The sequence below is a fragment of the Haemaphysalis longicornis genome, unplaced genomic scaffold (genome assembly GCF_048455015.1).
Source record: "Haemaphysalis longicornis isolate Haplotype H1 unplaced genomic scaffold, Haemaphysalis longicornis Haplotype H1 scaffold_7, whole genome shotgun sequence".
Taxonomy (NCBI): domain Eukaryota; kingdom Metazoa; phylum Arthropoda; class Arachnida; order Ixodida; family Ixodidae; genus Haemaphysalis; species Haemaphysalis longicornis.
This window is the reverse complement of record NW_027526422.1, coordinates 68,930,630-68,943,507: the sequence shown is the minus strand read 5'-3', so window position 1 is coordinate 68,943,507 and position 12,878 is coordinate 68,930,630. Positions and strand designations below refer to the sequence as shown.

The window sequence follows — 12,878 nt, the reverse complement described above, 5'->3', positions numbered from 1 at the left end:
AAATGCAATTGTTTTCCCCGAGACCCGCGATTTCTTTACATTTTAAACGTTCTCATAGCTCAATTCTCCACACTTTTTTACCTCGGAAGTAAACGTAGTTTGCTATCTTTTAGGTCGGTTTAGAGGTGGTGCGGGGCGTATCGGCACGTTTAATTAACGTTGTTCATTGCGCCGTAAGTACCAGCATTGTACAGGTACCTTGAAAGGGAAATTCAAGTTTCGATAGGGCATAACAGCATCATGAAAAGTGCAGCTCCGGGCAGTCGATCCAGACTCGTTGCGGGGACGTGTACAATTCACGCCAGCATTCGATCCCAGAACGCGCCGTCTACGATACCGTTATGCGACCTGTTGGCCAGATATTTGAAGCCGACTTCTCGGTTTTACAAATACGCTCACGTTCTCACGGCTTGGAAGCGCTCACTTGCTTTTATTCGCTTCGCGCAAAGGGCGACGACAACTGCAGTTTGTCGCAGCTGCAACGTTGGAAATGACGACGAACAAAGGGAACGGCAGGCGGTGTTGACTGGGCCCTCACGATGTTTCAAAATATGACCCCATTTCACAGATGTCACGCCTATCAACGCCACCTGCGCTGCGTTCTGGTAATGGCACGTTAAATGTCTCGGCAGAGAACTTAAGCTAAGCGTTCAAGGAGCGGAACTCCATCACCTAGAAGTAGGAAAATGTTTCGTCGCCACTATGTTGAACCGGGTGCAAAGACCCGCATCGACGACCGCCATCCACGCCGCTTACCATTTTAACTTTAAAATAAAACGGGTGTTCGTTGTTATTTTAACGTTCAGCGTATCTCTTCGTTTGTTTTTGTCTATGGCGAAGAATAAAGGTCGCTTGAGAATCGATGACTCAAGCTAAACAGAAAAAATTCACGCATCTCCACGAAGTGAATCATGACGAGTGGGCGAAGCACTGGGGATTGTTCTTACCATAAATCACGCGAGGCATTGCCCACTCGCGCATGTAAATGAGTGACAACGCGTGTGTACAGTATATACAATTTCAATCCAATCCAATCCAATCCGATACAGTAAAGCCCGCTTATATCGAACAGCGGAGGATTGTAAAATAGTTCGATGTAGCAAAAATGTGATATCAAAAGTTAATAAAAAAACATGAGAAAAATCCTGCCGACGGCGTCACGAGCTAACGCTGAGCTCTTACCACCCTGCAGTTCACTATTGATACGACACTTTCTCGGTAAGAAAACATTAATTTATTGGGGAGGAAGAACTGCGCGAGTGTAGCCTGCTTTTTGGAGCACAACGCGCTGCTGGTGACTGCTTGCTCCACGGTATCTAAACAGTTGACAAGCACAAGACCGCTGCCCTCAATGGCACTGCAGTATCACCGTAGCAGGGCCACGGCAGCGACGGCTTGACTCGTGCTCGGAAGCGGTACGGAGTCCTCGGCGTCTTCGACAGAGCCGAGACAAGTATGGATACAAGCGAATAACGGCGAACCCAGCGAACCGAGCAAGTGCGGGCAGCGAGTGGCGCGGACTTGAAGTTCGGTGACACCGCAGGCCGCAGCGCCAAACGTGGCACTTTCGGCTCCAACGGCATGCACGCGTGGAGCTGGTCCACTCTGTCACGGCCGGTTTGGACGCGCCCGAGCTCGCGCGAAAGTGGCAAGCGACACCCGCGCCGCCGCTGAGCGCCGATGTATTGCGGGAAAGCCTGCCACATGCCTAAGGAGAGCGAAAAATCCCGCGCGCGAGAATTCGATATATCCATTGAGCGAAATCGCGTTCGATATAAAAAGTTTTAAATGCATGTAATTTTTACCAGAATTATACAAGAGTTCGATATAGGCAATAATTCGATATATCCGTGTTCGATATAAGCGGGCTCGATATAGGGTTCAATATAGGCAATAATTCGAATTCAATTGAATACAATCCAATTTAATCCATTTCAATCCAATCCAATTCAATCCAATCCAATGCTCTTCGCACATGCGTGACGCTGTGTAGACGGACGCCAAGGCACGGACAAAGCGAGGTCCTACGGTGCTTCGCACCTAATAATATCATTGGTAAATCCTTAACAATGCGTGAGCATCTCACTCCGTTCCTTGGCGACCATCAGGGTCGTGCGCGTTCAACCATCGTCGTCGTTAGACGGGAAGGTGCATGATGTTTTGTTTTTTTTTTTCATTTCCTCTTACTTCTTTACAGAAATAGCCCACCTATCTGATATGTCCGCCTAGAAAGGGTCTTTCTCCTATATACTGAAAAGTTTAACTGTCAATTTCTTCCTTTGGCAACACTGGAAACGGCCACAGACATGGCCGAAGCACCACGGACATGGCGGGGCTTCTGCCACTGCGCCCTCGTGGCCCACACACACACACAAAAAACGGCGTGCCTCGTCTGTTGCGTTTGAACCCGGTTCTCAACGGTAGTGTCAACAGAGATGTTATTAATCGTCCTCACATTGGGGCGCATGCTTTACTTTGCGTTCGGTGGGCTAGTTTGGAACGTGCAAAACACATCATGTGCCTAGCACGGACAAGTAGCGCCATACCGCGGAGCCCTACGTTACCAGTGACGGCGCACTCACATGGTTGCCTGCATGCGTGCCTCGCCAGTGAATACAACCTATAACCTGCCCCCAACGCCCCCAAAAGCCGATCTCCTGCACTGCGCCTGATCGAAAAAGCTGCGCTGTCGACGCGGCCCGAGCTCAAGGCATTCTGGAATGACGACGCCTCTCCGACGATTTCCTTGATTAAATTGAAGTTTGTTCTCTCTCTCTCCCGCTCTTCAGTAATTCCTCCCCTTGCCCTCAATGTGCAGGCTGTCCGAACGGGATTCATGCTCTGTGTGAATGCCCAGCCATGAAACCACATCTCCAACTCCAACCACTGAGCATTTTGCGTATTCCGCTCGCCCACGCCGGGCTGAACGAGGCGTCTGCCTTGCCGGATCAACTAATTCCTGTTGCTCGTACTCAGCGCTGGCTGGAACTGGCTCACAACCACCAAAGCGTTCTCGACTAAAGACGCTCTATCCTTGGTGGTAATGAAGCTATTTTTTAATTAGTCAGTCTCGCGAACAAAACAGTCTTTAAAAGACCCCATAGAAAGGCTACACAATGAAACAGAACCCATGCGATATTTAATCTCCGCACGACAAGCTCACCCCATTACTCAGCTTCCCTACAGTTCCTCTGCTATTTCCTTGTGTCTGCGCTGATACGAACATTGCTTCCTCTTTAACTGCTCGGATCATGGCTGCAGCCAACGATAATGTTCGGCGACGAGTCTTTCCGTCGCGTTGCCTCGCTCAAACCGTAGAGTTTGCTGCTCTGCCGCTATAGGAGCATGAAAAGGAGGCCAGCGAGCCTTGTTGGCTCAGAGGTGTGTATGCAATTTCAAAAAGCAAAACTAGAAAGTCACTACTCCTCGGCAAGGAATAGTAGTTGAGTCGTCTCGGGAATGTGAAGAGGGCCCCCTCCAATCATTAACAAAACCCAAAAAGTCGTTAGGGAGGGCAGGAGGGGACAGGGGGGTTGCCGCCGCAGGCGTCAGTATATGCATGCTGAACTCGTCGAGCGGAGAGTGAGCGTTCTAACGCGAGCTGTATCATTCGTATAGTCACAATTCAACGCGTTTTCTTTTTCGTTCTGATAAACCACATTACGCGTTTACTCAAAAAACATTGGCTTCTTGAGCGTCAAGGGAGGCGCATCACAATCTTTTATGACCTGCAGAACCCTTCAGCGCCGCGGCGAACCAATGAGCGAGATGCATTTCCTCTAGATCTCCAGTACAACGTTCGTCATCCACCCCACAACTTTTTTTTTAGATTTTGGCACCGCCTCTTTGTTGCGCGCACATTGTCTAGAAGTGAGCATGGCATGCATGCACAGCTCGCCTGACAATGGCGAGGCCAATAATCGAGAATAAACTCACCCGTCACACAAAACACGACACAGATACCCGCCAGCCATGTATACCCGCCCATGAATCAAAACGATGTTTTGTTTTTGAAAAGGCCTAATCTCCTACTCCGGCGATTCTCAAATGGATCCTTACGGCGCTTGAAATCTCTCTCTCTCTCTCTCTCTCTCTCTCTCTCTCTCTCTCTCTCTCTCTCTCTCTCTCTCTCTCTCTCATTCATTTCGCTTTTTTGCAAACTTTCGCTGCAATGCAAACATTTCTTTTTGCATTGCAGCATTTTGGCATTTCAACTACGCTTGCATTGCAACGACGCTTATTTTTTTCTCCGCCTTGCACATCTCTAACGTTAACTTTTTGCATAACACGCGAGCTACGGCAAAACGCGAGACACACAGGAGGCAGCATATAAGTGTTTGGGTGACTGTTGGCTGCAAGAGCAAATCTTTCGGCAATATGGCAGGTGTGAGCGCAAAATACAGCTCGAAAGGCGGACATTGAATATGTGCGTGCGACTTTAGCTGCATGTGCACACTGCTTTTTAAGTTACGCAGATCAATACAGGACATCGTGCGGATCATCACTTTTGCGAGGCTATATGGGGTGGGTCTCCAGCACACTCAAGGTTGAGAGCTACTGTTTTATGCCAGATCGTATAAGGAAGGATGGCCCTCCTGAAAGCACCGCGAGTCTGGCTCGCGACAGGCACGCAAAAGCAGGCGAAAGAGTTTCTTCGGCGCCCACGAGACTCGCGGCGTATCTGAGTGGCTCGCTCGTCTCACCAGCAGGTGGCGTGCAGTGGAAAATAGGTTTGGAACCGGTCCTTGCGCTGCAGAAAATCTCGCCGCGCGGTAGCATTAGCATTTGCAGAACGTATTTCTGTAACGTTTACGGCAAGTGAGGTCGTATAGCCGCCCGACTCCATGCTAAATTCCAGTGGCAAGCCCCGCGCTTGTTGCGTAAACTTTGAACGACTGAACCAATGCCAAGTTTCATTGGCGGTTACGTATAATGTAAAAGAGACTTTTCTGTCCAAAGATTAGCTGCTTTGGTTCACTCTTAACCACAGTTGGTTTTCCATAAGTGTTGAGTTTCAATAAGAAAGCCTTTGTTTTTTAGTTATGATATTCATTACTAAATGCGGCGAAGGAACGACCCAGCGGAGCTCGGAACAATAAAATTAAAACGAAAGCTTCACATGTCTCCTTACGGAAAAGATGGCGGCGTGCTTGTTGGCATGACGAAAACATGTCCGTAAAAATTTATTCCTGTCAGCCGCGCGATCCCCATGAGGCAGAATGAACGATATATGGTACCACGGAGAAGGAACAGTTCCGCGCCTGCGCAGTGCGCCCCCCCCCCCTTCCCTTCCCTTATAGCTCCTTCAGCCTATAGCTTCGCGCCCTTGCCCATGCCTCGCCCAGGGGCGCATCAGTCATCTGCGAGCCAGAACACACGGCACGGCCCATCGCTGCACTCTCTGCCGGCGCTGCGGTTACGCCCACGGTTACGCCCACAACAATGCCGGCAGAAACAGCTGTAATACACGTGGAAACATTACTCGAAAACATTTCAACCACCGGACTATAATGATTTTGCCTTCCCACACGTAAGCCGGCTTATGAGTATGAGCCGAATACGTTGGGTTGTCGGTTAAAATATGAAGAAGAAAAAAACGAAACTATATCATATGTCGTACTTTACTTTTTTGGAGAACGTCGTCTTAAAACTTTCAGCCGACGAGTCTGTCGAGGAATTCAATCTGACCTCGTATGTGTTACCGATGTAGTGAAAAAAAAAGTTCGAGCAGGGTACTCTTGCAAAAAGCCAGATTCAATAGAAAGCAACTAGATACGTGACCGCGACCAACAAGCTCCTACGTTTTTTTTTGTTTTTTTTTTGTTTTTTTGCACAACTTAACAAAATGCGATACCAACGTTGCAACTAAAAGGCAAACACGGAAAGCTGATACTATTCCACGAGGAAACCTTCGTATACGTTCACAGCACACCTTCGAAGAAGGCAATTTTCTGCCTCTGTCCATATATCTCCACACAGCCCCTTATACTGTCCCACCGCACGAACCGCAAAAAATTGAATTGGTAATCTGATATTCAAACAGGCTTGGAACATGAATGGCAAAAACGAGTAAAAGAAAATGAAACGATAATTTACTTACGCAACGACGAGATCGCGGAACACATTTCTAAAGGAAAGATCGCATTCTAGGCTATAATCTCGCAAGGCAATCGGACACTGTTTACAACTCTCTTCAGCGCCTACTCTTTTTGACAAATTGGCGCAGCCACGTGCGCATCAAGCAAAATATAAACTTTAGGCAAGAACCTAAACTTCAAGCAGGGTTTTGTAACGTAATGAATACTGCGTGCACGGCGTGGGCAGAACGACTTGATATGAACGAGTGCGAGTAGGCTTTTGTAACGCAATGAATACAGCGTGCAGAATGCGAAATTTGACACCGGGAGACACGAACCCCCGTTCTACGAGGGCTGAAGAAAACCTTGTATGTACACATTAAATGCAACGTGGGGTTAGGAATAAATTGCGAGATTCATTTCGGCCACCGTGATATGCCATTTTTCAAGAAGGTCCTTGCATAACAAACGATACAGCATTCGTAATTCCACTCCAGGTGTGCTTTGTATAATACAAGTAGGAATATACGCCCACTGTATATGTCAAGACGATTGAAAACACGCCTCCAGCCCGATAACTCAGTTTGAGCCGCAACATTTTCACGGCCCTTTCCAACTGTTATTGTCTCACGGTGATCACTCTACAGGTCGAGAATAATTTGTCCCAGAGCACGCTTAGTAGTATATCCCGTTCTTTCAGCTATAAGCTACTGTGTCCTGAATGCATGTCACCGTGAAAGCCGCTTCTATGGCAAGTAGAGCTACTTTTTTACGCTTCCCAGTGAACCCGATCGTTTTAAAGGGACGGTGCAAGGCTTCTTTTCAACTTTCTTCAGTCACTTAAATGCTTGCAGAAGGTAGTCAACCAACACATCCAGCACTTAGATTAGGGGGCCGCAAAGTACCTCAGCCAAAAATTACTGCTGTATGCCCAACAGATAACTTACAAACTTTCTCAAAAGATTTTTTTTTCTCTTTGCCGGAATTGGCGTTCTTCGACCGCTGGAACTGCGTCATTACAGAGGTGTAGCGGCTATTGGGCGGCTTTTTGTCAGTTGGAGAAATGAACGCATTCGATAGCCACTTCAAAAGAAATTAGCAGTGGCTTAGCTCGGCTATGCCAGAATATACGTAGCGTGAGCTAAGGTTCGGCTGGTTATTCTTAGCTTTCCTGCTTGTCTAGGATGGGCTTGATTATCATGCTTACTGCTGCTTCGATGACACACACACAGTATACGCATTATGTGACACATGTATATTTATTGAGCGGCTCCGGCGCAGCGTCACCAATCGCGCTAGAGCTAAGCTGGTTCCACCGACGCACGCCGGTGTTGCTGCGACGCACGAGCCATCGGTTCCACACCCAGCCACCCCTCGCATGATCATAAAGTGGACCGGGCCACCACGTGCGGCACGGAGGTCGGCGAAGACGCTGGGCGCGTGGGGTGTGCGAGAGACGCCGGGCAGCGAGCAACGTTCTGTGCGCCGTGTGACGTCCCTGCTCCTCGCGCATGCGGAGCACGGCTCTCCGAAAGCTACGCAACACTGGTCAACCTCGGTCCGTGTAGCTGAAGCTACAAAAGAAAGCCACAAAAGAAACGGAGGGCGTATATATATCCTGCGACGAGCAAGTCACACAGTGACGCTCCGTGCTGCCGATAATTATAGCTTTCACGGTGCTTCCAGACGCGAAGGAAAGAAGGAAAGCGTATATCAGAAGTGTTGTAGAATGATTTAAATGCGAAATTATTACTTAGTTCAGTAGGTGGAAAATCTGGAGTCAGGACCAAGCGATGACACACGAACTGGCCGAAGATGCAAGAACAATAAGAGTGATGTGAATGAGTCGAAATAACATTCCGTAAATCTTCATTTTGCTGGGAATCGAATCCAGAGCCACCGCAACGCGATACGGGCAAACACCCTCAACGCCAAAACAATTCGAAGGTACTAGCTCAGTAAATGCGGGCCAAGTGAATTCGTCGTAGCTTTATACATAAAACGTGTGTTTTGAGACACGTACTGAGGCCTACATGAGTAATTTGGCGATGCTAATACAGATGGCCCAATTAGGCGAGCAGCGAGGTACCATTCCACTTAGTGTTTCTTTGCTTAGAGTGCAACAGTGGCGCGATTTCGCGGCACCCACTGAAACCTGCGGTACTACGGCGCCCTGCCAACAGATGGCACACGACCAGTGAGCCGGCCTGATATTAGGCCTAACGTTATGCTTTGAGCTCCAACGTCCGCAACGGGTACCCGTACCTTGACATACAATGGTTTGACGTTATCTGGCACGTCTTAAGTCTCAGCGTTATAGCTAGGTAAAGTTGAGCCTGGATATAGGCTTAACAAGGGCGACTAGCGAAGTCTCAAGGTCATAGAAGAGAAGAAAATAACTGTGGTTGGTTCCTCTGTCATAGGAATCGGTAAAACACGAAAGTGAAATGCAGCGAAATCTGCAGCTGGGCATTATTTGCGGGTCGGCAGCTGTCTTGTGGGTGTGCCTGGCGAGCGACATCCTGCGGGCGGGTCGCTTCGGCAAAGGTGTACCGGTGTCATTACCGTGACGGATATGACGTCAGTGAAATCTGGGTGTATCGCGGCATAAACACTTCCGTGTTAAAATGTAAAATCCGAAAACGAACAACCATAAGTATAACGTACTGATAATGATGATGATTTCTATTGGTTTCCCCTTTGTATCGGGGTGATGACATGTCATCTTACCAAAAAGGACTAATATACATATGTTTTACACTTTTGGTTTAATACTATCGCTGCTTAGGGCAGGCACAAAAAGCTTATTAGGCACAAAATACTTTTTTTTTCCTGTTACAGGTGGTAACTGTCCCAGGCAATATTCCCCTCTCTGCTTTTCGTCCACCAGCATTCTAATCTTCTTTTCGTCCCCTCGACAGCCTTGAAGGTAACTTCCTCTGTGATACCCTTAAATCCTAGGGCTTCTGAAAGCCCAATATTCCCTTCATGTAGATTTGGATGGATACCCTCACATTCTAACACGATGTGCCGCATAGTTTCTGTTTCTTTTCCGCAGACCACGCATACCCCATCATTTTGTGAATACTTCCCCACAAAACTCTTAGTTCGCAGGCAACCTGCTCTAGCCTCAAAAAGCAAAGCACTGCCCTGGGAATTATCGTAGAAATTTTCCTTTCTGATGTTCATCTTCTCAGCCCTGTACATCTCTAACGACGTTTTAGCTTCCATTTTTTCCCTCCATTTATTCGTTTCAATCTGCCTTGCCTCTTTTTTGGTTACCTTGGCTGTTTTGGATTCCCCACTGTTCTTTCCGTATTTCATCGTTAGCCTTCTAGTCTTTCTTAACCACTGCGTGTCCACGCTTTTCAAGTACAGGTACCTAAAAACCTTAGTTGCCCACCTTCGTTGATCCATTGCCCTCAACCTCATCTCAAAGCATATTTTACTCTGAGCTTCTCTAACTTCAAACGACGCCCAGCCCATATCTCCCTGAACTGCTTCGTTAGTTGTTTTTCCATGCGCGCCTAAGGCCAAACGTCCTACCGTTCTCTGGTTTACTTCAAGGCCTGATAGAACGCTTTAGAACTCTTAGTACTAGAACTCTTAGAACTCTTAGATAGAACTCTTTAGTACTAAAGGTTGCTTCCCCGCAAGACGACGCTGTTTGCAGGGGTGCACCCTTTACAGGCTGCTTGCTTCGTTTTACTGGCGCCACATTCTTGACGGATATGACGTCAGGGAAATCTTCGTGTATCCAGGAATAAAACGCTTTCGTGTGGAAAAATGCAATGAGAACGGACGATGAACGCGATCAGGTCCCGTTCGGCAATTGTACACCAATCAGTTCGCGTACACTGTGTAATAGGGAGCGCTTAGGTGCCTCCGCAATCTTTTCGTCCATGATGACAAGACCCTAATATATTTTTCGTAGGAGCGAGCGCTTATAGCAGTAGGCTTGCTTTTTTATGTATTGAAGAGAGCTATGCAACTCATTGTATAACAAACAGATGAGAGCAGGGGAGGACCCAGGTTTTTTCTGAGGAGGGGTGGGGTCAGCTTTTATAGGTGACGATGATGATGTTTATGACGATGAGGTGGAGGATAGTAGCCCTTTTTGATCACCGAAACTTCGGAAAAGCAAAAGCACAAGAAACAGAAAAACACCACCAACAAGACTCTTGCTACGACCGAAGGGGTCACCTTCTTGGGGGCATAAATTCAAAAATCAAGAGGGAGGTCAGGACATCCGCAACCCCCCCCCCCTCCCCCCCCCCCCCCGTCTCTTCGCACATACACACTTTGGATCCGCCAATGGATGAGAGGTTATTTTGACTTCGAATGCCTTCCCCGAACTTCGCTATCATCTGAAGCATCGCGTTCTTGAAACCCGCTACCTTTTGTATTTATGCTATAGCTGGAAGTGCATTGCAAGACTTCGATGAGAAAACCAGGTCACGATACAAAAAAATGGCTCTTGAGAAATTTTGCGATACTATCGTCTGTGGACACTTCCCTGGCTTGAAAAAAAAAAAAAAAAGGTGCAGTGAGCCAGAGGAAACTTGACACCGAAACAAACGAGAAAGCGCTTTCTTTTTCCAGGTATTTTCCATTGGTTTTTGCCTTTAGAACAGGACGAATGATTCTGGCTTCATGATTCATCGTTCAGGAGGCCTTGTGATAGCGGTGGGGTTGTGAAATGTCTTGTGGAGTGTCTGTTGCTTCAGAAATAATAGGAATTCGTAAGAGAGCTTCTCCCTGTCCCCAGCCCCGTCGGCCTATCCTGTGTCAACGTTCTTAAAAGGACAATCGGCTTCGGAGCAGATATGAATATCGTCTCTTCTTTCTCGACCACTTCACGACACGAAGGCGACAGTGGGTGTCCGGACCAAGCATTTCACTCGCGACTCACCCCAGCAGAGACAGCTCGACACACTGTGTCGCGGGACATTGGTTTTCCAGACTGCGCACTTATCACGGAAGTTGCGGGCTTGCATTGTTCGATACGGCACGCAGTGAAGAGATAAGGCGCAAATAAAGAGAACGGCCGATAAGCGGCGGGTAACTGCAAGCCGTTCATTCTTGGTTCGACTACGTTGCACCGAAAACGCGCGCGTAGTCGCACACCTGCAACCGGGCCATGCAAGACGGCAGAAAGTGCTCGTGCCCTAGAACGGCGTCCTGCGGCTCAGTGTCACGACAGTTCGGGGTTCAGCACCCCTGATTTTCCCGCTCCCCTCCTTACGTTAGAAGGTACAGTCCTTGTGAAAGATTTCTAGGCCACAAAGAATTCGAAGAATAAGCTTAACGTCTGACTATGACCAAAAAAATTTACGGCGGTAAGAAAGCAAGGTATTTTCTCTAACTTTGCGGCATAAAACATTTAAGCCTCACTCGAGAGGCTTATGCACATATGCATGTGCATATGCTTAGGCATATGCACATTCGGCATGGCCTAGAAAAGTTTGAGAAACACTATACAAACAGCAACGGCAGCAAACGCTTCGAATAGAACTTAACTTGCGCTTAGAGTTGCAGCAATGAACGCTTTCGATAGCCACTTTAGAAAAAAAAAAGCCACAAAAGCAAAGCAGAAATGGAAGGCGGGTCGGCTGGGACGAGCAAGTTACACAGTGTTGCTCTGTGCTGGCGACAACTGTAGCTTTCACAATGCTTCCACACGCGAAAGAAAGAGTGAAAGCGTTTATCGGAAGTGTTGCAAGGTCCCTTTAACGCCTAAGTGGTTCATAAAAAACGGCCAGCATACGCTCGGCAAACAAATGGCCGAAGGCTTCACCTGAAAACGGAGTAACGGGAGTCAAACGTCGAACTGACCTCGTGGTATCGCCAGGGTAGAGATGCAAGGACCTGCAGGAAAAAGGAAAAAAAGAAAAGAAAATATGAATTGCAAAAATAGAAGGCGATAACATGAACCGATAATGCAAAATACCGGAACGGTTCATGCAACTTCGTGACGTCGTTGCTACCGCATTGCTACACCCTGGCTGCGGCATAGCTGCAACATTGCTACGGCATTGCAACGAGGTATGAAATAGCCGCGATACGACTTTGCTATACTGTGCCAGTTTGACCACGCTGAACTATATGCTTTGCAGCGCGCTTTTCGAGAAGCTAATAGAAGTAATTTTACGCCGATCGCACACTGAAATCGTATTACCGCGCCCTCTCCTACCGCACTCCAACGCGTAATTACTGTGAGTTGTGTCGGCACGGCTACTTGCACCTGCACGTTCCAGCTTTGTTGCCACAACAACGGCACCCTCATCAGTGCACAAGCCCAGCTGAGCGCTCTCGTCGTTACCATAGCAACGCCAATCAGTAGAGGAGAACCAGACACGATGTCGATCGGTGCAGTAACACCACCTTGCCGCAGAACATTTTAACACCAGTGTGCCAGGTTACGTTGGCTCAGCATGAACTATCTCAGAAAAGGAGGTTAAAATGTGCTGATAAATATCTGGGCTCGGTACGATGGCCCGACTCTAACTGATGCTGCTAGAACCTTGTCATAAATGCTTTCACCCGTCACGGAAATGACATCACCAGAAAAACTTCGATTGACGCGGTGGCGCCGGGATTCGAGACACGAACTCTTTCGCCGCAACGGGAGGTACGAAACGCGCTTCCGACTGCGCTATGAACAGACGCATGAATACGACGACAAACGCTCCTCATAGCCTTCCTTTCAGATGGTGCTGCCATCTAGGAGAGGCGAAGCAAGTAGTGCATCATGACGCTAATCAGCGCCGACAGTTGGCACCTAGATGACAGCGCCTACGT

At 48.0% G+C, this 12,878-nt stretch overlaps 1 protein-coding gene across 2 annotated transcripts in view; it reads right to left on the bottom strand.

The window, feature by feature from the left end:
- Window positions 1-12,878, bottom strand: part of LOC144145856 (uncharacterized) — a 176,348-nt gene that overhangs the window by 101,241 nt on the left and 62,229 nt on the right. The window contains exon 2 of one of the 2 annotated variants that reach the window (XM_077677661.1): window positions 11,875-11,945. The gene's annotated coding sequence lies outside the window, so the exon portion shown is untranslated. The remainder of the gene's footprint in view (window positions 1-11,874; window positions 11,946-12,878) is intronic. The other variant, XM_077677660.1, reaches the window with a different exon arrangement.